The following is a 23,938-nucleotide window of genomic DNA, read 5'->3' as shown; positions in this document are numbered from 1 at the left end:
GCCAGATTTCTTGTTTTTGTATCTGAGTAAAGGAGTCTTGCTACCAACTGAACTGAAGAACATCACAGGAGCAAATTTGAAGGAGCTGATAATCAGTTCTATTGTGTAAATATTGCGTTTGGGGACCATGGCATATCCAGGTAGTAGGAAAATACATGGCATAAAGACTGGAAACTCAGGGAGGAGCTATGGAGCCGGGAGTGGTCAGCATGTGGGGAATCGGTTAAAGCCAAAAGAATGGATGAGGTCACCTGGAGCAAGAAGGGAAAGGTGCCAAGGACAGAACCCTGGGTGAGCAGTATTTAAGGGCTGTGGATGAAAAGTCAGTGAAAAAGTTGGATTCAGAGAGATTAGAGCGAGAGAACCAGGAAAGGGTAATGTCACAGAAGTCAGACGAAGAGGATTGCCAAAGAGAGTGGACCAGTGTTAAATACTACAGAGAGGTAAAGGCAGGTAAGGGACTGGTTTCAGCTTTAACAACTTTAAAAAATATATTTTTACAATTTTTTTATTTTTAATATTTTACAAATATATAATAGGTGTACCTGTAATCCTAGCACTTTGGGAGGCTAAGACAGGAGGATTGTTAGAGTTCAGGAGTTCTAAACAAGCCTGAGCAAGGAAATAGAAAAATTAGCTAGATGTGGTGGTGGGTACCTGTAGTCCCAGCTATTTAGGAGGCTGAGGCAAGAGGATCATTTGAGCCCAGGAGTTTGAGGTCACAGTGGGCTATGATGATGACACTGCACTCTACCCAGGGCAACAGAGTGAGAGTCTGTCTCAAAAACACAAAAACAAAAATACTAGTTAAGAGGCAATATGATATTTTGATACAAGCATACAATGTATAATGATCAAATCTGGGTAACTGGAATATCTATCACTGCAAACAGTTATCATTTCTTTGTATTGAGAACATTCTGAGTCTACTCTTTATTATTTTGAAATATACAATAAATTATTGCTATTTATTGAACATTAGATTTTATTCCTTCTGTCTAACTATACTTTTGTACCCATTTATCAACCTCTCATTATCTCCCCCCTTCTCAATATCATTCCCAGCCTCTGGTAACCACCATTATATTTACTACCTCACCAAGACCAATTTTTTTAACTCTCACATGTAAGTGACAATAAGCCACATCTATCTTTCTGTGCCTGGCTTCTTTCACCTAACACAATGTCCTTCATTTCCATTCATGTTGTTGTAAATGACAGGATTTCATTCTTTTTAATGACATAATATTCCATTGTGTATATATACCACATTTTATCCATTCATCCGTTGTTGGACACTTAGGTTGATTCCATATCTTGGCTATTGTAAACAGGCAGTAAACATGTTTATTCTCTTCAATATATTGATTTCCTTTCTTTTGCATACACAACCTGGAGCAGGATTGCTGGTTCTATGTTTAGTTTAGTTTTTTTTTTTTCTTTTTTTTCCTGAGACAGAGTCTCAAGCTATCACCCTGGGTAGAGTGCTATGGTATCACAGCTCAGCGCAACCTCCAACTCTTGGGCTCAAGTGATCCTCTTGCCTCAGTTTTTCTATTTTTAGTAGAGACAGGGGTCTCACTTTTGCTCAGGCTGGTCTCGAACTCATAAGCTCAAGCAATCCACCTGCCTTGGCCTCCCAGAGTGCTAGAATTACAAGCATGAGCCACCATGTCCAGCTTTATGCTCAGTTTTTGTTTTTGTTTTTGTTTTCTTTTGAGACAGAGCCTCACTATGTTGCCCTGGGTAAAGTGCTGTGGCTTCACGGCTCACAGCAACCTTAAGCTCCTGGCCTCAAGCGATTCTCCTGCCTCAGCCTCCCAAGTAGCTGGGACCACAGGAGCCTGCCACAACACCTGGCCATTTCTTGTTGTTTGGCAGGCCCAGGCTAGATTCGAACCTGCCACTTCCGTTGTATGTGGCTGGTGCCCTAGCCACCGAGCTACAGGCATCGAGCCAATATTTAGTTTTTTGATACAGTTTTCTATGCTGTTTTCTATGGTGGCTGTACTAATTTATATTCCCACCAACAGTCCTGGAGCATTCCACTTTCTCTGAAGCCTTGCCAGCATCTGTTATTTTCTGTCTTTTTGATAAAAGTAATTTTAACTGGGGTCACATGCGATAGCTTGAATGACTTTGATGAGAACCATTGAGGTGAAACAGTGAATGTAGCAAATACAAACTACTCTTAGAAACTTGACTGTGAAGGAAAATAGATAATGCAAAGACTGAGACAGGGGAGGGAGGATTTTATAATGTAGAATGAGGCTTGGACATGTTTATGAGCTGAAGGAAAGGGCCCAGAGCCAGAGAGATACTACACTGCCTAACCCAGACATGGGCCAATTTTGTTTATTTTTTCATGGGCCAATTTTGGAGCAAAATTCCAAAAGTAGGAGTTCTCTCCTCCTGCTGAGCCACTTTAGAAGTCCCTAGGGCTAGTTCCTCAACAGGGGCCCAGCAAGTGTCCCTCATTCATATGCCCTTATTATTTATAGAAGATATAAGGGAATCAGTCCTAGTCTCCACTCAGTATTGGCTTTCAGGAAATTATGCAAAATATTATCTCCCAGATCACTTTATGAGTGGTGGTAATTTCATGGAAATGACTCTGAGGCTCAGTTGGGCTGGCTGCACTTGAGGCACCTGTCTTTCGTATCTCACCTGCCTCCTTTGTGCTGCCCCAGTTGTCCCCAGGCCAGGCTCTCAGGGGGGTGCACCTTCACCATCCTGCTTCCTTTATACTCAGAGCCAGTTGCTCACTGCCCATCTCTTGGCAGCACAATTGCATCTTGGGAAGGTCAGGGGCACGGAACTTGGAGGAGATCCAGGAAAAGCTGTCCACACTGCTCAGATCCCAACATTAAGCCCTTACCCATGCAGCCCCAGTGGGATGCACACTGAGGTTTATGCTTTCTGTGGGGAAACTTTCTTTATAGAAACTGTCTTCCTAATGCCTAGAGTTACTCCCCAAAGCCATGTTTCTGCTGCATCTCCCTGTTTCTCATCCCCATCATCTGCTAATCAGTCTAGGGAGGACATCTGGCTCAAGACCTTTTCCCTGACTCTTTTTCACTGCGAAATCCCAGCACTCACCACTGTGTCCTGCACATAGCAGGCATTTGGTAAACATTTCATGAGTGAATGTTTTATCTTTGCACTCACTACATACTGTTTGCTTTATAAGGAACGCCCATTCTCCACCCTCATCATTTAGCTAATGCCTACTCATCCTTCAAAGCTGAACTGAAATGTCATTGACTACATGACACTGTCATTGATTCTCCACTTCCAGTGCAGCATTTGAGGTTTCTCACTGAGTCACAAATACTTGCCGCCTCATCTACTATGTTATCTATGTATAGACAGGTATAAATTGTGGCTATGGATGGGCCACGTTTCGTTTATCCATTCTTCAGTTAATGGACATTTAGATTGTTTCTATTTTTGGCTATTATAAATAATGCTTACTACAAATATTAGTGTACAAGTTTTGCATGAACATGTGTTTTCATTTCTCGTGGGTATGTACTTAGGGGTAGAATTGCTAGGTAATGTGGTAACTGTACATTTAATTGTTTAAGGAACTACTAGACTCCTGCTTACTCATCTATCTTTTTTATTATGACCACCCTGGTGAGGTTGAAGTAAAATCTTACTGTGGTTTTGATTTATGTTTTTCTAATGGCTAATGATGTTGAGCATCTATTCATGTGTTTATTGGCCATTTGTGTATTTTTTTCTGGAGATCTCTATTCAGATCCTTTGCTCATTTTTAAATCAGGCTGTCTTTTAATTGTTGAATTGCAAGAGCTCTTCATATATTCTGGGTATTAGATATATTATTTGTAAATACGTTTTCTCATTTTGTGGGATGTCTTTTTACTTCCTTGATGGTGTTCTTTGAAGCAAAAAAGTTGTAAGTTTTGATGAAATCCAGTCTATTTCTTCTTTTGTCATTTGTGCTTTCAGTATTGTCTAACCAAAGATCCTGAAGATTTGCACCTGTGTTTTCTTCTAAGTGTTAAAACTCCTACATTTATGTTGACAGTCCTTTTGGAGTTTAATCTTAAATTCAGAATAAATCTGATCTCCCCCATCCCTAGTTTAGATTGAACCCTGACTCCTTAAAGCAGAAAGTAGGAGAATGAAATCAGGCAGTGAGACATCTCCCCTGTTAATAGAGAGAAGGCATCTCCCCACCACCAATGTTTCCTTTCAAAATGAGAGAGTCCAATTAGTGTGGCACTTTCAATTAATTCTGTTTATGAAAAGTAGGCTTGATTAATAGATTTGGGGCTAGGCTGGGTATGGTTGATTCAGTGCCTCTTTTTAAATTTCTTTTCTTTTTTGTTGTTGGCATAGAGCCTGCTTGAAACGAGCAGGAGTTTTCTTCTTCTCCTTGATCTCCTAAGCTTCACCTGGGCAGAGCTCCACATCTGGAAGTTTCTAGAGTCTAGAGCAGTGCTTTTCAACCTTTTTTATAGTTAAACTTCCACAGCACACTTAAATTATGTTGATCAAAAAAAGAGTTAAAAAAAGACTATACTGGGGTGGCGCCTGTGGCTCAGTGAGTTAGGCACTGGCCCCATATACCGAGGGTGGTGGTTTCAAACCCGGCCCCGGCCAAACTGCAACAAAAATATAGCCAGGTGTTGTGGTGGGTGCCTGTAGTCCCAGCTACTCCAGAGGCTGAGGCAAGAGAATCCCCTAAGCCCAGGAGCTGGAGGTTGCTGTGAATTGTGTGACGCCACGGCACTCTACCAAGGGCAATTAAGTGAGACTCTGTCCCTACAAAAAAAAAGAAAAAAAAGAATATATTTACTGTGCTTTGAACTTTTTTTTTTTTTTGAAAGCAGTCACTGTTTATTAACTGACCAGATTACAAAAACAATCAGGGCAGATACCTTAGTTCATTCTTCTAATAAGCCTATTGATTTGATCTTCCCTATTACCAGCATCTCCACCTTCTACAAAGTGGGTTGTTTTTTTCTTCATCCCTCCCCGTGGAGATGATAACTTAAAGGGCCACAAGAAGTTATTTGCTTCTTTGAAGCGTTTTCCAACAGTATAGATCTCATGAATCAGATCCTCCATGCAGATGATGCCATATTTACCAAGAGATCGTGCAATCAAACTGTTATCAGTCAACGCAATTCGTTTCTTATTGATTTTGCCATAACCACGCTTGTAGATTAGCTCATTTACTGACTTCAGATTTGGGTACCCCCATGCAATATACGGTTCTACAATCCTCAGCATGTTAATGGAAGCCTTGTTGAGCTTAACAAAAGTTCCATTGAAGATCTGGCGAAGGCGGAGAAGCTGCAACACTTTTCGGACCTGTGGACTCACACCATTGATACCTCTGATCCTGATGACAAATGCCAATTTTGGTTCTGCAGGTACATAGAAGTTGCCAGCTTTTCTTGCCATCCTAGCCATCCGAATCTCAGTTCTTTACATCTGCCTATATTCTTTATGATAATGCTTAGCTTTTTCATAGATAAGCTTCCTCCTTGCCTTTCGAAGCATCTTTTGGGCACACTTCTTTCTCAGACGCTTGATCTTCAGCTCTGCGAAATTCTTTCGCTTTTTCTTAAGGGTTTCTGTCACAGCAGGAACCTTCTTTTTCTTCTCTTCAACAGCGGCCATGGTTCCAGCCGGAAAAAGAGGCTTTTTTTTTTTTTTCTTTTTTTTTTATTGTTGGGGATTCATTGAGGGTACAATAAGCCAGTTACACTGATTGCAATTGTTAGGTAAAGTCCCTCTTGCAATCATGTCTTGCCCCCATAAAGTGTGACACACACTAAGGCCCCACCCCCCTCCCTCCATCCCACTTTCTGCTTCCCCCACCATAACCTTAATTGTGATTAATTGTCCTCATATCAAAATTGAGTAAATAGGATTCATGCTTCTCCATTCTTGTGATGCTTTACTAAGAATAATGTCTTCCACATCCATCCAGGTTAATACGAAGGATGTAAAGTCTCCATTTTTTTTAATGGCTGAATAGTATTCCATGGTATACATATACCACAGCTTGTTAATCCATTCCTGGGTTGGTGGGCATTTAGGCTGTTTCCACATTTTGGCGATTGTAAATTGAGCTGCAATAAACAGTCTAGTACAGGTGTCCTTATGATAAAGGGATTTTTTTACGTCTGGGTATATGCCCAGTAATGGGATTGCAGGATCAAATGGGAGGTCTAGCTTGAGTGCTTTGAGGTTTCTCCATACTTCCTTCCAGAAAGGTTGTACTAGTTTGCAGTCCCACCAGCAGTGTAAAAGTGTTCCCTTCTCTCCACATCCACGCCAGCATCTGCAGTTTTGAGATTTTGTGATGTGGGCCATTCTCACTGGGGTTAGATGATATCTCAGGGTTGTTTTGATTTGCATTTCTCTAATATATAGAGATGATGAACATTTTTTCATGTGTTTGTTAGCCATTCGTCTGTCATCTTTAGAGAAAGTTCTATTCATCTCTCTTGCCCATTGATATATGGGATTGTTGGCTTTTGTCATGTGGATTAATTTGAGTTCTCTATAGATCCTAGTTATCAAGCTTTTGTCTGATTGAAAATATGCAAATATCCTTTCCCATTGTGTGGGTTGTCTCTTTGCTTTGGTTATTGTCTCCTTAGCTGTACAGAAGCTTTTCAGTTTAATGAAGTCCCATTTGTTTATTTTTGTTGTTGTTGCAATTGCCATGGCAGTCTTCTTCATGAAGTCTTTCCCCAGGCCAATATCTTCCAGTGTTTTTCCTATGCTTTCTTGGAGGATTTTTATTGTTTCATGCCTTAAATTTAAGTCCTTTATCCATCTTGAATCAATTTTTGTGAGTGGGGAAAGGTGTGGGTCCAGTTTCAGTCTTTTACATGTAGACATCCAGTTCTCCCAACACTATTTATTGAATAGGGAGTCTTTCCCCCAAGGTATGTTCTTGTTTGGTTTATCAAAGATTAGGTGGTTGTAAGATGTTAGTTTCATTTCTTGGTTTTCAATTCGATTCCAAGTGTCTATGTCTCTGTTTTTGTGCCAGTACCATCCTGTCTTGAGCACTATGGCTTTGTAGTACAGACTAAAATCTGCTATGCTGATGCCCCCAGCTTTATTTTTATTACTAAGAACTGCCTTAGCTATACGGGGTTTTTTCCGGTTCCATACAAAACGCAGAATCATTTTTTCCAAATCTTGAAAGTACGATGTTCGTACTTTGATAGGAATGGCATTGAATAGGTAGATTGCTTTGGGAAGTATAGACATTTTAACAATGTTGATTCTTCCCATCCATGAGCATGGTATGTTCATCCATTTGTTAATATCCTCTGCTATTTCCTTTCTGAGGAGTTCATAGTTTTCTTTATAGAGGTCCTTCACCTCCTTTGTTAGGTATATTCCTAGGCATTTCATTTTCTTTGAAACTATGGTGAAGGGAGTTGTGTCCTTAATTAGCTTCTCATCTTGACCGCTATTGGTATATACAAAGGCTACTGACTTGTGGACATTGATTTTATATCCTGAAACATTACTGTATTTTTTGATGACTTCTAGGAGTCTTGTGGTTGAGTCTTTGGGGTTCTCTAAGTATAAGATCATGTCGTCAGCAAAGAGGGAGAGTTTGACCTCCTCTGCTCCCATTTGAATTCCCTTTATTTCCTTGTCTTGCCTAATTGTATTGGCTAGAACTTCCAGCACTATGTTGAATAGTAAAGGTGACAGAGGACAACCTTGTCTGGTTCCAGTTCTAAGAGGAAAAGCTTTCAGTTTTACTCCATTCAGTAAAATACTAGCTGTGGGTTTGTCATAGATAGCTTCAATCAGTTTTAGAAATGTGCCACCTATGCCTATACTCTTCAGTGTTCTAATTAGAAAAGGATGCTGGATTTTATCAAATGGTTTTTCTGCATCTATTGAGAGGATCATGTGATCTTTATTTTTGCCTCTGTTAATATGGTGGATAACGTTTATGGAGTTGCGTATGTTAAACCAACCTTGCATCCCTGGGATGAAGCCTACTTGATCATGATGAATGACTTTTTTGATGATAAGCTGTAATCCATTGGCTAGGATTTTGTTGAGAATTTTTGCATCTATATTCATGAATGAGATTGGTCTGAAATTCTCCTTTTTGTTTGGGTCTTTTCCTGGTTTTGTTATCAGGGTGATGTTTGCTTCATAGAATGTGTTGGGGAAGATTCCTTCTTCCTCAATTTCTTGGAATAATTTCTGCAATACAGGAATAAGCTCTTCCTTGAAGGTTCGATAGAATTCTGGAGTGAAGCCATCTGGACCAGGGCATTTTTTGGTTGGAAGATTTTTTATTGTTTCTTTGATCTCAGTGCTTGAAATTGGTCTGTTCAGGAGCTCTATTTCTTCCTGGCTAAGTCTAGGGAGAGGGTGTGATTCCAAATATTGATCCATTTCCTTTACATTGTCAAATTTCTGGGCATAGAGTTTCTGGTAGTATTCAGAGATGATCTCTTGTATCTCTGTGGGATCAGTTGTTATTTCCCCTTTATCATTTCTGATTGAGGTTACTAGAGATTTTACTTTTCTATTCCTCGTTAGTCTGGCCAATGGTTTATCTATTTTATTTATTTTTTTCAAAAAACCAACTCCTTCTTTCATTAATTTTCTGAATGATTCTTTTGTTTTCAATTTCATTGATCTCTGATTTGATTTTGGATATTTCTTTTCTTCTACTGAGTTTAGGCTTAGATTGTTCTTCTTTTTCCAATTCCATAAGATCTCTTGTGAGATTGTTGATGTGCTCTCTTTCTGTTTTTCGAATGTAGGCATCTAAAGCGATGAATTTTCCTCTCAAAACTGCTTTTGCATTATGCCACAGGTTTTGGTAGCTTGTGTCTTCATTGTTGTTACGCTCAAGGAAGTTAATGATTTCCTATTTTATTTCTTCCTTTACCCATCTGTTATTCAACAGAAGATTGTTTAATTTCCATGCCTTTGGGTGGGGTCAAGCATTTTTGTTAGATTTGAGTTCCACCTTTAGTGCCTTATGGTCTGAAAAGATACAAGGTAAAATTTCAATTCTTTTGATTCTGTTGATATTTGTTTTGTGTCCCAGGATATGATCAATTTTGGAGAATGTTCCATGGGGTGAGGAGAAGAATGTATATTCTTTATCTTTGGGGTGGAGTGTTCTATGTGCGTCTATCAAGCACAGTTGTTCTAGGGTCTCATTTAAATCTCTTATATCTTTGTTTAATTTCTGTTTAGAGGATCTGTCCAGCTCTGTAAGAGGAGTGTTAAAGTCCCCTGTTATGATGGTACTATCAGATATCATATTGCTCAGACTGAGTAAGGTCTGCTTCAAGAATCTGGGAGCATTTAAATTGGGTGCATAAATATTTAGAATTGAAATGTCTTCTTTTTGTATTTTTCCCTTGACCAATATAAAGTGACCATCTTTGTCTTTTTTGACTGTAGTTGCTTTAAATCCACATGTATCTGAAAATAAGATTGCAACTCCTCTTTTCTTCTGAATTCCATTTGCCTGAAAAATTGTCTTCCAACACTTGACCCGGAGCTTTAATTTGTCTTTTGAAGCCAGGTGTGTTTCTTGCAGACAGCAAATGGATGGCTTGTGTTTTTTAATCCAGTCAGCCAATCTATGTCTCTTCAGTGGGGAATTCAAGCCATTAACATTTATTGAGATAATTGATAAGTGTGGTAGTATTCTATTCATCTTATTTGGTGAGAGGTCATTGCTTAGTTTTATCTTTTGCATCAGTGTGGAGGTTAGGTTCTGTCCTTTAATTTCTGAGTTCTTACTGTGCTGCTGATCCATTGTGGTGGTCAGTGTGCAGAACAGGTTGAAGTATTTCCTGTAGTGCTGGTCTTGTTGTGGCGAATTTCCTCAATGTTTGTATATCCGTAAATGATTTGATTTCTCTGTCAATTTTGAAGCTTAGCTTAGCAGGGTACAGAATTCTGGGCTGGAAATTGTTCTGTTTAAGTAGATTAAAGGTAGATGACCATTGTCTTCTTGCTTGGAAAGTTTCATTAGAGAAGTCTGCGGTCACTCTGATGGATTTACCCCTGTGGGTCAACTGGCGCTTACCCCTGGCAGCTTGCAGAATCTTTTCTTTTGTCTTGACTTTGGACAGGTTCATCACAATGTGTCTTGGAGAAGCTCGGTTAGAGTTGAGGCGACCTGGGGTCCGATAGAACCTCTGAAAGCAGTGTGTCAGAATCTTTGGTGACATTTGGGAAATTTTCTTTTATAATATTCTCTAGTATGGCTTCCATTCCTCTGGGGCATTCTTCTTCCCTTTCTGGAATTCCTATAACTCGTATGTTGGAACGCTTCATCAAGTCCCATAATTCTGACAGTGAACGTTCTGCTTTCTCTCTCTTCTTTTCTGCCTCTTTTACTGTCTGAGTTATCTCAAGAACTTTGTCTTCTACCTCTGAAATTCTTTCTTCTGCATGGTCTAACCTGTTGCTGATACTTTCCATTGCATCTTTAAGTTCCCTAATTGACTGTTTCAGTTCCTTCAGCTCTGCTATATCCTTTTTATATTCTTAGTATCGTTCATGTCTTATTTGATTCTGTTTTTGGATTTCCTTTTTGTTATTTTCCACTTTATTAGCAATTTCCTTCATTGTTTCCATCATTTCTTTCATTGTTTTCAACATGTGTATTCTAAATTTCCTTTCTGTGATTCCTAACATTTCTTTATAGGTGGAATCATCTGCAGTAGCTACCTCATGGTCCCTTGGTGTGGTTGTTCTGGACTGGTTCTTCATTTTGCCTGGAGTTTTCTGCTGATTCTTCCTCATGAGTGATTTCTTTTATCTGTTTCCTTGCCCTAATTTTCCTTTCACTTCCTCTTGCTCTTTAAGTTCTTGTGTCTGTGGACTAAGGGTTACAGGACCAGAAGGGTGAGAAGGTTGAAGAGCAAAAAAGGGATGTAAGAAAGGAGGACTGAGTGATAAGAAAAAAAAGAAAAATAGAGAAAGGAGAGGGGGTGGGTATAAGGAATATTGACAAAAAGAAGAGAGGCACAGAAAGAGGGAGACAGAGCAATATAGGTGTACAGTAGGGTACTTTGACACAACCTTAAAAAAACCCCACCTTCTGGGGATGCCCAGTTGGCTGGTTCCCTTGAGGTCATCAGCTCTTTGCTAACCTGATCAGACACAGTACCCCACCTCCACCAAGTAGAGAGGAAAGACAAAAATGCTATAAATCAAACCAAAACAAGCAAACAGAATACTTTATGGGGATAAAATTGGGTGAAAAACCAAATAATAGTGGTAGAAACACTAGCAAAAATGAAGTTCTAGTTATTAAAAAAGGCAGCAATGGGAAATTATAATTAAACTAGAAAACTTGAGAAAGAAAAAGGATCTGTATGGAAAAGATTGAAATTAAAAAACAAAAGAACATCAACAAGGTCAAAATAAACAAAAAAGAAAAAAAGAAAACAACCAAACAAAAAAAAAAAGAAAAAAAAAACACAACCAAAAACAAAGCAGTTTGTATATGTTATTGAATATTGTCTGGGCAACACGTGGTCTTCTGGGGTATGAGATGTTAATCACAGTTCTGATACAACTGGAGGCTGCTGATTTCTCAACCCCCAGCAGGTAGACACCCTAAATCTCTCTTCAGCCCACTTAAAAGGCACTTTGAACTTGTAAACTTGCTGAGCAGAAGCTTTCCCAGTAAAGTGCTTGTCGCTGGAATCACTGCTGAAGTGGCTATCCACTTACCCAGTGTGCTGAAACCGGTCTCCCTCTGCCCCTGAGGGTTAGGGCTGCAAGGTGGCTCAGACCCCACCCTTAGGCTACTTGGTTGCTGGGTTACCAGCTCCCACCCGATTCTAGCTCTGTGACCCTGAGGGTGGAGCTTGCTGGGGCAGATCACTCACAATGGCTCCCTGTGACCCACAGCCAAACACTATTAGCTCCGTCTAGCTTGGTGGCTCAGACTGGGGCCCTAGATAATGGCCAAAGTTCTCTGCACTCCCACTCAGGCTCTCCCCAAGGCAGTTCAACTCAGTGCCAAGTCCAAAGACACCAAAACAGTTCACAGGTAAGGCCTTTCTGGTTTGCAGTCTTGCTGCTACTGAACTTACAGTTTTGGGCGGGTTTAGACAGATTGAACACACGCGACCACTTGCCGTTTTTCCACTGTTTTAGTCCTCCTCTTGGGGCCCAGAAGTCTCTCGCTGACTCCCTGTATCCTCATAGGGGTGATGATAGGCATATCCCACAAGCCAGAGATGCCTGGAGTCCTATCTCCCCAGACTCACGGTGCCCAGATGCAAGGAAGCTGTTACTCGGCCGTCATCTTGCTCCGCCTCCTGTGCTTTGAACTTCTTTCAAAAATAATTTAATTAACAGTCTTTAAAAATTTCCATGGCATACCAAAGATCCTCTCAAAACACACCAGTTAAAAATCACTGGTCTTAAGCTATCCTCACCGGATGGTGAGTTTGCCTGTTTCTGGAGTTCATGAGTTTATATATTTGGCTCTCATGTAAAACTATATGCCTCAATTTAGCCTTTATCATTTAAAAGGTGATCTTTTTCCCCATCATTTATCAATACACGTATATGTATACATACGTATTTTTAAGTGATACTTTGTCTAAAATATATGTGTATGTATACAATATATGTACACATATGTATGTATAATATATAAAATATATAACACATGTATTTTATTTGATTTCTACATACATATTTTAGACAGTCTATAAAGTATATACACATGTATGTGCATATATGTATACACACACACACATATATTTTAGACAGAGTCTCACTCTGTCACCTAGGCTAGAGTGAGTGGATTGGCACAACCACAGCTCAACTGCAACCTTCAATTCCTGGGCTCAGTGATTCTCCTGCATCAGCCTCACAAGTAGCTGGGACCACCATGCCTGGCCCCCCTCTATCAATATTATTCTCTATCTCAATTTATTTAGATCCCAGGGAGATGGGAGTGGTACTCTGATTGGGCCGCATCAAAAACTCTAACATCCTCTTTCCCACTTTAATCCTAGTTCTGCTAGGGAGTGGGAAGAAGGAAAAAGCCATTTCCCTTCCATTTTCTTCTCTCCTGCTCTCTGGCCTACACAGATGGCCAACTAGGGGGTAGAACTGCAGTCTGTTCTTCTTGCAAGCAACCTTAATTTCTATGAATGATTCCTTTAGAATTTACTTCAGGCAGAGAAGCAAGCACCCATTCATCATGAGCAAATGCTGCAGTCTCCACAAGTCCGATGACCTTCAAAAAGTCCCCCCTGGTTCTTTGTACCCTCAATGAATCCCCAACAATAAAAAAGTCTCCACTGGCCCTTTCTCATACTTTAATACATTTCAGAAGATGGGGGTAGTGGTGGTGGAGGGGTTTTGGCTAATGGCAGCAGCAACAATTCTGCAACCTGTTTGTAAGCCCCCTACCTTGGGGGACATTGAACAGTAGGAGGGGTTCTACTCCTCCTCCCCCCCCCAAAAAAAATAAGCTGTTCTCTTTAGAAGGTGATATGTTTAGGTTTTGTTTTTTTCAGCCACAGGCTTTAGTATCAATGGTAGGACAACAGGAAAGGAGCCATCAACATCCTGTCACAAAGTAAACCCTGCTCTTGGCAAAAAAATTTAAAATACCATAAATATAGGCATAATGCAAAAGGCAAAGCCCCCTCTTGGATAGAAGAGAACAGTGTTAGCAGCCTGATGTATGTTCCTCCAGACTTTTTTTCAATGCATATATTAACTTTTTAAGAGGGGGAACTCATATATGCATACTATTTTGTAACTTCCTTTTTTTCCACTAACAAAATATCCTAGACATTCATAAGATTTCTTACTGTCAGAGAATGAAGATAAAGATATAGAAAGGAATAAAATTACAAGGAACCTTCTGGTGTTGGATTAAAACATGAAGTATTGGTGGAAACATGTACTTCAATATGTATAGAGAGATTTTAGAAATAATTTACATATAAATGTTTGTATGTGAGAACATATATATATATGAATACACACACACATATACACATATGTGCCACACATGGTTATACATAGATATATTTCCAGGTTTTGCTTATTCTTAGGCTCTGCAAACAGTGATGTCCCAAGCACAATAAGGACACCTAGCATTCAGTGAAAGGAACTAGGTCTCCTTGAAGAAATGGCTGATTGCAGGGCTCAGTCAGGGAAAGTGCAATGAGTTTGAAACATCATTTTTTGCCAGAAAGTAAAGAAATGCTCAAAAATTAATGGGGGACATTTAAAAAGAACATAGAAACTGGTTTGTGGAGATGTTCACTGGCCAAACATCACCTTGATCCCTAAACCAGGGAAAGACCCAATAAGAAAAGAAAATTATAGACCAATATCACTAATGAATATTGATGCAAAAATACTGAATAAGATCCTAACAAACAGAATCCAACAACACATCCAAAAAAATATACACCATGACCAAGTGGGATTTATCCCAGGATCTCAAGGCTGGTTCAATATACGTAAATCTATAAATGTAATTCAGCACATAAACAAACTAAAAAATAAAGACCATATAATTCTTTCAATTGATGCAGAAAAAGCTTTTGATAATATCCAGCATCCCTTTATGATCAGAACACTTAAGAAAATTGTACTATAAATCGATAGTGATCAAAACAGCATGGTACTGGCACAAAAACAGAGAAGTAGATGTCTGGAACAGAATAGAGAACCAAGAGATGAATCCAGCTACTTACCATTATTTGATCTTTGACAAGCCAATTAAAAACATTCAGTGGGGAAAAGATTCCCTATTTAACAAATGGTGCTGGGTGAACTGGCTGACGATCTGTAAAAGACTGAAGCTGGACCCACACCTTTCACCATTAACTAAGATAGACTCTCACTGGATTAAAGATTTAAACTTAAGACATGAAACTATAAAAATACTTGAATAAAGTACAGGGAAACCTCTTGAAGGAATCAGCCTGTGTGAACTTTTTATGAGGAGGACTCCCCAGGCAATTGAAGCCATATCAAAAATACATTATTGGGACCTAATCAAACTAAAAAGCTTCTGCACAGCCAAGAACATAGTAAGTAAAGCAAGCAGACAGCCCTCAGAATGGGAGAAAATATTTGCAGGTTATACCTCCGATAAAGGTTTAATAACCAGAATCCAAGAGAATTCAAATGTATTAGCAAGAAAAGAACAAGTGATCCCATCTCAGGGTGGGCATAGGACTTGAAGAGAAACTTCTCTAAAGAAGACAGACGCATGATCTACAAATACATGAAAAAAAAGCACATCATCCTTAATCATCGGAGAAATGCAAACCAAAACTACTTTGAGATATCACCTAACCCCAGTAAGAGTAGCCCACATAACAAAATCCCCAAACCAGAGATGTTGGCGTGGATGTGGAGAAAGGGGCACACTTCTACAATGTTCCTTTTGGAAGGATGTTTGGAGAATACTTAGAGATCTAATAATAGATCTGCCATTTGATCCTATAATTCCTTTACTAGGTATATACCCAGAAGCCCAAAAACCACCATATAACAAAGACATCTGTACCAGAATGTTTATTGCAGCCCAATTCATAATTGCTAAGTCATGGAAGAAGCCCAAGTGCCCATTGACCCACGAATGGACTAGCAAATTGTGGTACATGTATACCATGGAATATTATGCAGCCTTAAAGAAAGATGGAGACTACCTCCTTCATGTTTACATGGATGGAGCTGGAACATATTCTTCCTAGCAAAGTATCTCAGGAATGGAAGAAAAATTATCCAATGTACTCAGCCCTACTATGAAGCTAATTTATAGCTTTCATATGAAGGCTATAACCCAACTATAGCTCAAGAATATGAGGGAAGGGCCAAGGGAGGGGAAGGGAGGGGGGAGGTTAGGGTGGAGGGAGGGTAATAGGTGGGCTACAGGTGAAACCCACTAAATGCAGAATACAAATGTCTACACACAATAACTAAGAAAATGCAATGAAGGCTACATTGAACAGTTTGATGAGAATATTTCAGATTGTATATGAAACCAGCACATTGTACCCCTTGATTGCACTAATGTACACAGCTATGATTTAACAAAAAAAAAAAAGAAAGAAAAGAAAAGAAAAAAAATAAAATTCTGACTTCAGTATTCTCTCAACCAACCTCTGTTTTGTCAGCTACTTCTTTAGGTTACTGGCTTTTTTATTTTTTTAAATCAAGGTGTTACTTTTATTGTATAAATACTACTCTCTGTTATATTTTTCATGCCTCTTTAATTTTTAGAGTTACATGCCATATTAAGAGAGATGTGATAACTTTAAAACAGGATGTTTTCATCATCATATTTATATATTCCTATAAATGGAGAAATCAATACTGTGGCCTTAAATTCCTTTGAAGAGTTTAAGACAAAAAATAACATTTGATCTGAATGATTAAAAAAAAAGAATCTCTCTTATAAATTGAGGGACATTCTGGTTGGGTGCATAAATGTTAATAATTAAAATCTCATCGTGTTGAGTTTTATCCTTAACAAATATGAAGTGATTATCCTTATATTTCCTTACTTTTGTTGGTTTAAAGCCTATTGTATCTGCAATTTTATTTGCAACACCTGCTTTTTTCAGATTTCTTTTTGTCTGAATTATAGATGACCATCCCTTCACCCTGAGTCTATATTTATCTTTTAAGGTAAGTTGAGATTCCTACATACAGCAGTTATCTGGCCTGAGTTTTTGTATCCCGTCAGCCAACCCTCTAAAGAGGACAATTTAAGCCATTTACATTAATTGAGAGTATTGATAAGCCTGGTAGCATTTTCGGTATCAAGTTTTTTGAAAGTCCAGTGGACATTTTTAATCCTTTCACCACTGTGGAAGCTGGAATTTCATCAAAAGTTTCTGAGTGAGTTTACTTTGGTAGTAGAGCATTGTGCTGGTCATTGTGGAAGATAGGTCTGAGAATATCCTGGAGATCTGGTTTAGTTATGGCAAATTTCTTCAACATGTGAATGTCATTAAGATATTTAATTTCTCCATAATAAATGAAACACAGTTTAGCTGGATACAGGATCCTGGGTTGAAAGTTATTTTGTTTTAGAAAGTTGAAGGTCGATGACCATCATCTTCTAGCTTGAAAAGTTTCAGCAGAGAGATCTACAGTCATTCTAATACTCTTCCCTTTGGTGGTTATGGTTCTTTTTACATCTGGCTGCTTGTAGAATTTTCTCCTTCATATTAACTTTGGCAAAGTTAATTATAATATGTCTGGAGATGCTTTACTTGGATTGAGTTGTGCTGGGGTTCTGAAACTGTCTGCTATCTGAATTTCAGAATCTCTTGCCACGTTTGGGATGTTCTCCTCAATTATCTCTTTGAAGAGAGCAGCTAGGCCTTTCAAAGACTTTAGGAATTTCTATAAGGCAAATATCAGGGGTTTTTTGTTTGTTTTTTTAATTATCCCACAGCTCTCTAAGAGAATGATCCATTTTTGCTCTCCACTTCTCTTCCTCTTTGAGTGTTTGGGAGCATTGAAAAGCTTTGTCTTCAATGTCAGAAATCCTTTCTTCTGCCTGCTCCATTCTGTTACTGAGGGATTCGACTGTATTTCTCATCTTGGAGGGCTGCAAATTCTTTTCTCAATGTGTCAAAATCTTTGGTGATTTTTGTCTTTGAATTCATTGAATTCTTGAGACAACTTTTGAATTATTCCTAGAATTTCTAATTCCAACTTACTTCCATTCTGTTAATCTTATTTGCCATCCAAATTCTAAACTCAATTTCTGACATCTCAGGCATTTGTTTATGAATGGGATCTTCTGGTGTGTCTGCCTTGTCATTCCTTGGGGCAGTTGATCTACTCTGATTATTCATGTTGCCATAGTTTTTCTGCTGATTCTGCCCCATGATTATTTTTCACTATTTGGCTAGATGAGCAGGTAAGGTGAAATTGGATTGGGGGCTCCTGGAGTAGTGATTAACCAGCCCTTTGCCCAAGAGCTTGGACTGGTGACTGCAGCTTTTCCCCTACAGCTTTGCAAAGAACCCATACAGTACAACAGCCTGAGACACTGGGGACCTGTTCGGTGTGGTGGGGCTAGGTGGCTCTGTCTTGTTTTCAGCTGGTCTCTGTCCAATCCTAGTGAATCAGTAACTCTGAGTTGAAGTCTCAGCTATTGTTTGTTTCTTGTTTTCAGCTGGTCTCTGTCCAATCCTAGTGAATCAGTAACTCTGGGTTGAAGTCTCAGCTATTGTTTGTTTCCTTGGGGTTGCAGCTCGCCTCTGCAGGGGTTATGTGCTCTCTTCAATCTTCTCTATTGGCTCAGCTCCAAACCATCAGCTTACTTGATTAAACTTCTGTCCTTTAACTCTCCTTCTGGACAGGAGCCTCTGTGGAAAGCTGGGACCAGTCGGCCATCTTGCCTCCTCCTTCTCCTTTACTAATACTGTAGTGGTAGGTGTTCTCTTTTCTTTATAAGTTGATGTTGGGAAAGACTGGACCTCAGGATTTTTGAACTCTTAATGAGGAGAGACCAATAGTGAAAGAAATTGGACTCAGGTTGGCATATTTCCCCCTGGGTCAGCAATTGATTTCCCATGTTACATATCTTAATTTGATTTTAATTTTATATCCAAAAGCTCAGTGACCAGACATTGGAAATATATTTATGTAAGATTATTCCAATTGTCTTTTGAGGCCCATAAAGTCAAAATATACCTTTGTAGAATGCAGGGGATACTTCCTGAAGGAAATGAATACTGCTTTTATTAATCATCATGGCACAAGTTCAATCCTGTGGTCATAAATAAGGTCTGTGGAGATCATGGATCATAGATTGGCATAAGAGAAAAACTTCCTCCTCAGTCTGGGGCCTAGGGCCAGTGGCCTGGCTTCTGAACATTCCTGGAGAGCTCCTGTTGGTGATGAATAGTGACTCCTGCTATCCTGAGGCTAGGTCTGGAACACACCAGGAGGATGGGGGTCCTGAGGAGAGGTCTGCATTTGTACAGTCCCTGACAGTTTTCATCTGTTGTTATTCTTCCCTTCCTTTATTCTTGGATTATCAGCCACTTCTTTTTAAACATTATGGGCTGGTCTCTGCTGGGATATGGGAAATGGAAGGGAAGGTCTTTTCTTACATGCGGGCCACAGAAGCCAAGAGGAGAGCAGGGTCCTCTATGTGAAACCCAAATGGTGTCAGCAGAGGATAGCTAGGTCTATGGAGCTGCAACCTCAGGGGTCGTTGTAGCATAGTCAGCAGTGTGGCTGCTGGGTGAGAAGGCCAGAGACAAAGAACAGCAAGGATTCCCCCCTCTTCCTCTCCTCCTCCTCCCTACTTTCTTCCTTCCTCCTTTCCCCTCCTCCATTCCTCCCTCCCTTCCTTCTTTCCTTTTTAAGGAGCAACTAAAAAAGCAACTGTTAGTAGTTTCTTTTCAGTTCTTACAGGGTTATCTATGAATATATAAGCAAGTGTATATATTCATATATATTATTTAAATAAATATTTACAAAAATGCATTTAATTATATAAAATCACATGCTACTATATGCTTCAATGATGGTTCATGTATGTGACGGTGGTCCTGTAAGTTTATAAGGGAGCTGAAAAATTCCTACCACCTAGTGATGACATAGTCATCACAATGTTGTAGCTCAAAACATTACTCATGTGTTTGTGGTGATGCCCATGTAAAGACATCTACAGCACTGCCAGTCATATAAAAGTATAGTGCATATACTTTTGTAATGATAATAAACAACTATGTTAGTGGTTTATGTACTTACTATCCTATACTTTTTATTGTTATTTTAGTGTGTACTTCTACTGTTTAAAAACAGGCTCAGTGACTCACACTTGTAATCCTAGCATTCTGGGAGGCCAAGCGGGGAAGATGACTTGAAATCAGGAGTTTGAGACTAGCCTGAGCAAGAGGGACCCCTGAGATGGGGACCCCATCTCAACAAAAAATAGAAAAATTAGCACAGTGTCGTGGTGTGTACCTGTAGTCCCAGCTACTCAGGAGGCTGAGGCAGGAGGATCGCTTGAGCCCAATGAATGTGTGAGGTTGCATTGAGCTGTGATGACACCACTACACCCAAGCTGGCAAGATCCAACAAGATCCTGTCTCAAAAAAGAGAAAAAGTTAACTGTAAAACAGCCTCAGGCAGGGCCTTCTGGAGGTATTCCAAAAAGCTTTGTTATCATAGGGGATGACACCTCCCCATATGTTATTGCTCCTGAAGGTTTTTGTGGACAACAGTGATACTGATAGCAGTAATCCTGACCCTATGTAGGCCTGGGCTAACAAAAAAGCCTAAAAAGTAAAAAAGAAAATAAAAAAATTTTAAATAGAAAAAAGGTTATAGAATAAGGATATAAAGAAAGATAATATTTTTGTATAGCTGTGCAATATGTTTGTGTTTTATGCTAAGCATTATAAAAGAGTCAAAGGGTAAAAAAAGGTTAATTTAAAGGTTAATATATTATTGAAGTGGCCAGGTACAATGGCTCACACCTGTAATCCTAGCACTCTGGAAGGCCAAGGTGGATGGATCACTTGAGCTCAGGAGTTCCAAACCAGCCTGAGCAAGAGCTAGACCCCATCTCTACTAAAATAGAAAAACTAGCCAGGTGTTGTGGTGGGCTCCTATAGTTCTAGCTACTTGGGAAGCTGAGGTAGGAGGATCTCTTGAGTCCAGGAGTTTGAAATTGCTATGAGCAATGATGCCACGGCACTCTACTCAGGGTGACAAAGTGAGACTGTCTCAAAAAAAAATTTATTATTGGGGCGGCGCCTGTGGCTCAAGGGGCAGCGCCTGTGGCTCAAGGAGTAGGACCCCAGTCCCATATGCCGGAGGTGGCGGGTTCAAACCCAGCCCCGGCCAAAAATCACAAAAAAAAAAAAAAATTTTATTGAAGAAAGAAAAATACATTTTTATAAATTTAGTATAGCACATTGGGAGGCTGAAATAGGAGTATCACTTGAGCCCAGGAGTTTGAGACCCATCTCCACAAAACATGTTTTCAAATACTAACTGGGTTGGCTAGTCTGAATTCAGTAGTGTTTACAACTAATTCATCCCAACCACCTACAGATTCCTTTGTTCCTTCTCCACTCCCACTGCTTCACTTGGTTAGCCAAAAAAAAAACTTAGCTGGGTGTTGTGTCAGGCCCCTGTCATCCCCCCTACTTGTGAGGTTGAGGCACGAGGATCGCTTCAGCCCAGGAATTTTAGGTTCTGGTGAGCTGTGATTGCAGCATTGTGCTCTAGCCTGGGCAACGGATTGAGACCTCATCTGAAAAGTAAATAAATAAATAACTTCAGTGTAGCCCATATGTACAGTGTTTATAAAGTCTACCGTAGTGTACAGTAATGTTCTAGGCCTTCACGTTCACTTACCACTCACTCACTGACTCTCCCAGGGCCACTTCTAGTCCTGTAAGCTCCATGCATGGTAATTGCCCTATACAGGTACTATTTTTTATCTTTTACACCAGATTTTAACTGTACTGTTTCTATGTTTACCTATCTTTAGATACACAAATACAAACCATTGTGCTACTATTTCCTTACACTATCCAGAACAGTAACGTGCTATACAGGTATATAGCCTAGGAGCAATAGGCGATGCCATATAGCCTAGGTGTGTAGTAGGCTAGGACATCTAAGTGTGTGCAAATATGCTATGTGATGTTTGAACAACAATGAAATTGCCAAATGATGCATTTCTCTGAACATATCCCCATCGCTAAGTGATGCATGTCTATCTATATATTTATATAATACATTTTTAAAAATTCTATAAAAATGGTGGCGTACCCTACATCCTGTTCTATACCTTTTTCATTCATTTAACAATATACCTTGGAGATCTTTGCATTATAGTACATAAAGAGTTTTCTCATTTTTTTAAAAATAGCTTGATTATATTCTGTTACATGGGGATACAATATTTTATTTAATCTTTTCCTTTTATGAACAATTGGGATTTCATTTTCATGCAGGCAAATTTATCTATTGGAGAAATTCCTAGAAGTGGACTTGCTGGGTCAAAGGGTATGAGCATTTGTCATTTTAGTATATACTCCCATATTGCGGGGGGACCTATTCTTGAATACATATGGAATAGCACCTTGGAACAGTGTCAAAAATAACTGGGAGAGTCCATGAAGAAAACTTTTTTCTGCTTATTAATTGGTAAAACTTAGTGGCTTGGGGCTAATAATTTGGGTTAAGTTTAAATCTCCTGAGTGCTGGTTACTAATTGTTATAAAATCCTTTATGACAGACACACACTGCCAGTTGTCTCCCTAAATCTATTCTGCCCTTCTTTCTTAGTACCAGAGGTTAAGCTAGGCAAATAGCCATTCATTTTCTAGCCAGTTTGTAGCTAGATGTGGTCCTGTGACCAAATTCTCTCCAATGAACTCTGAGTGTTAGTAAAGGATCCAATTTTGCCTCACTTGTTTAAAAAAAAAAAAAAAATCTCTTTCCCTGGACTTCTATCCACTTCCCTTTGTACAAACTAATACGTGTTTGGGTCTATGGTTTGTCTTTGACCGTGCAGATGAAGATAGCGATATTGGGGATGAAAAATAAATAAGATGGAAGAAACTTGAGACCCTTAATGACTGTGTAGATCAGAGGGGCTTTTCCATTCTGGCCTGTCTACCTTAGGTTGCTTTTGTGAGAGAAAAATAAATTTTTTTTTCTTTTTTTCTTTTTTTGAGACAAGGTCTCACTCTGTCATCCAGGGTCAAGTGTGGTGGTGTCATCATAGATCAATGAAACCTCAGACTCCTGGGCTTAAGCAATCCTCTCGCTTTAGCTTCCCAGGTAACTGAGACCGCAGGCCCGGGCCACCATGTCTGTCTGATATTTTCTAATTTTTTGTGCAGATGGGATCTTGCTCTTGCTCAGACTTATCTCAAACTCCTGACCTTGAGCCATTTTACTGCTGTGGCCTCCCAAAGGGCTAGGATAACAGGCATGAGCTGTCATGCTTGGCCAAATTTCTGTTTTCCTAAAGTCATTATCTTCTGAACCTTTTAAAATAGCAATTTAGCCTTTACCCTAACACTCATACAATATGTTTTTGGGAATAGCTGTCTCTTAGAGTACTATACCCTCAGCATCTGAGCCAAATAATTTACTTAACATACTTAATAACAAGAATTTAAGTGTCTAAGCAAAGGTCTGCCACAGAGCAGGCAATACCTTTCTTCTTTTACAATATTCATTGAGCATATATTATGTGATCAGCACCTTGCTAAGTGCTAGGGATCCATAGGTGAACACAGTAGACATGTCTCTGTCTTCACAGGACTTCCAATCAGGTGGAGGAGACAGACATCATTCGAACAGTCACCCAAATAAACATATAGTTATGAAATGAGTGAGTACATAGGAGAGTGGTGTTGTGAGATTGGAGAGCTTGTCAGTGGCCAGATCATGCCAGGTCTGATAGGCCTGTTAAGACTGAAAAAAAAGACCGATGGTCTGCACCTATAAGTAGCTGCCAATAAAGCAATGCTCTGCCAGGGGTCTTCAAACTTTTTAAACAGGGGGCCTGTTAACTGTCCCTCAGATTGTTGGAGGGCCAGACTATAGTTTAAAAAAAAAAAACTATGAACAAATTCCTATGCACACTGCACATATCTTATTTTGAAGTAAAAAAAACAAAACGGGAACAAATACAATCACACCACCTCATGTGGCCCGCAGGCCGTAGTTTGAGGACCCCTGCGTGAGTTTGATTTTGCCTACCCAACCCCACCCCACTTCATTCCCTTAACAAATGTTTATTGAGGCTCGGCGCCTATAGTTTAGTGGGCTAGAACGCTGGCCACATACACCAGGGCTGGGCCTGCCAAACAACAATGACAACTACAAAAAAATAATAATAAACAGCTGGGCATTGTGGTGGGTACCT

At 39.5% G+C, this 23,938-nt stretch overlaps 1 pseudogene; it reads right to left on the bottom strand.

Annotated features, from left to right (window-relative positions):
* Positions 1-4,850: 4,850 nt before the first annotated feature.
* On the bottom strand, positions 4,851-5,658 carry LOC128565950 (60S ribosomal protein L7-like; annotated as a pseudogene).
* Between the last annotated feature and the right edge of the window lie 18,280 nt (positions 5,659-23,938).

Source organism: Nycticebus coucang, chromosome 14 (genome assembly GCF_027406575.1).
Source record: "Nycticebus coucang isolate mNycCou1 chromosome 14, mNycCou1.pri, whole genome shotgun sequence".
Classification (NCBI taxonomy): domain Eukaryota; kingdom Metazoa; phylum Chordata; class Mammalia; order Primates; family Lorisidae; genus Nycticebus; species Nycticebus coucang.
The sequence above is the reverse complement of the archived record's forward strand: the minus strand, read 5'-3'. Positions and strand labels throughout refer to the sequence as shown.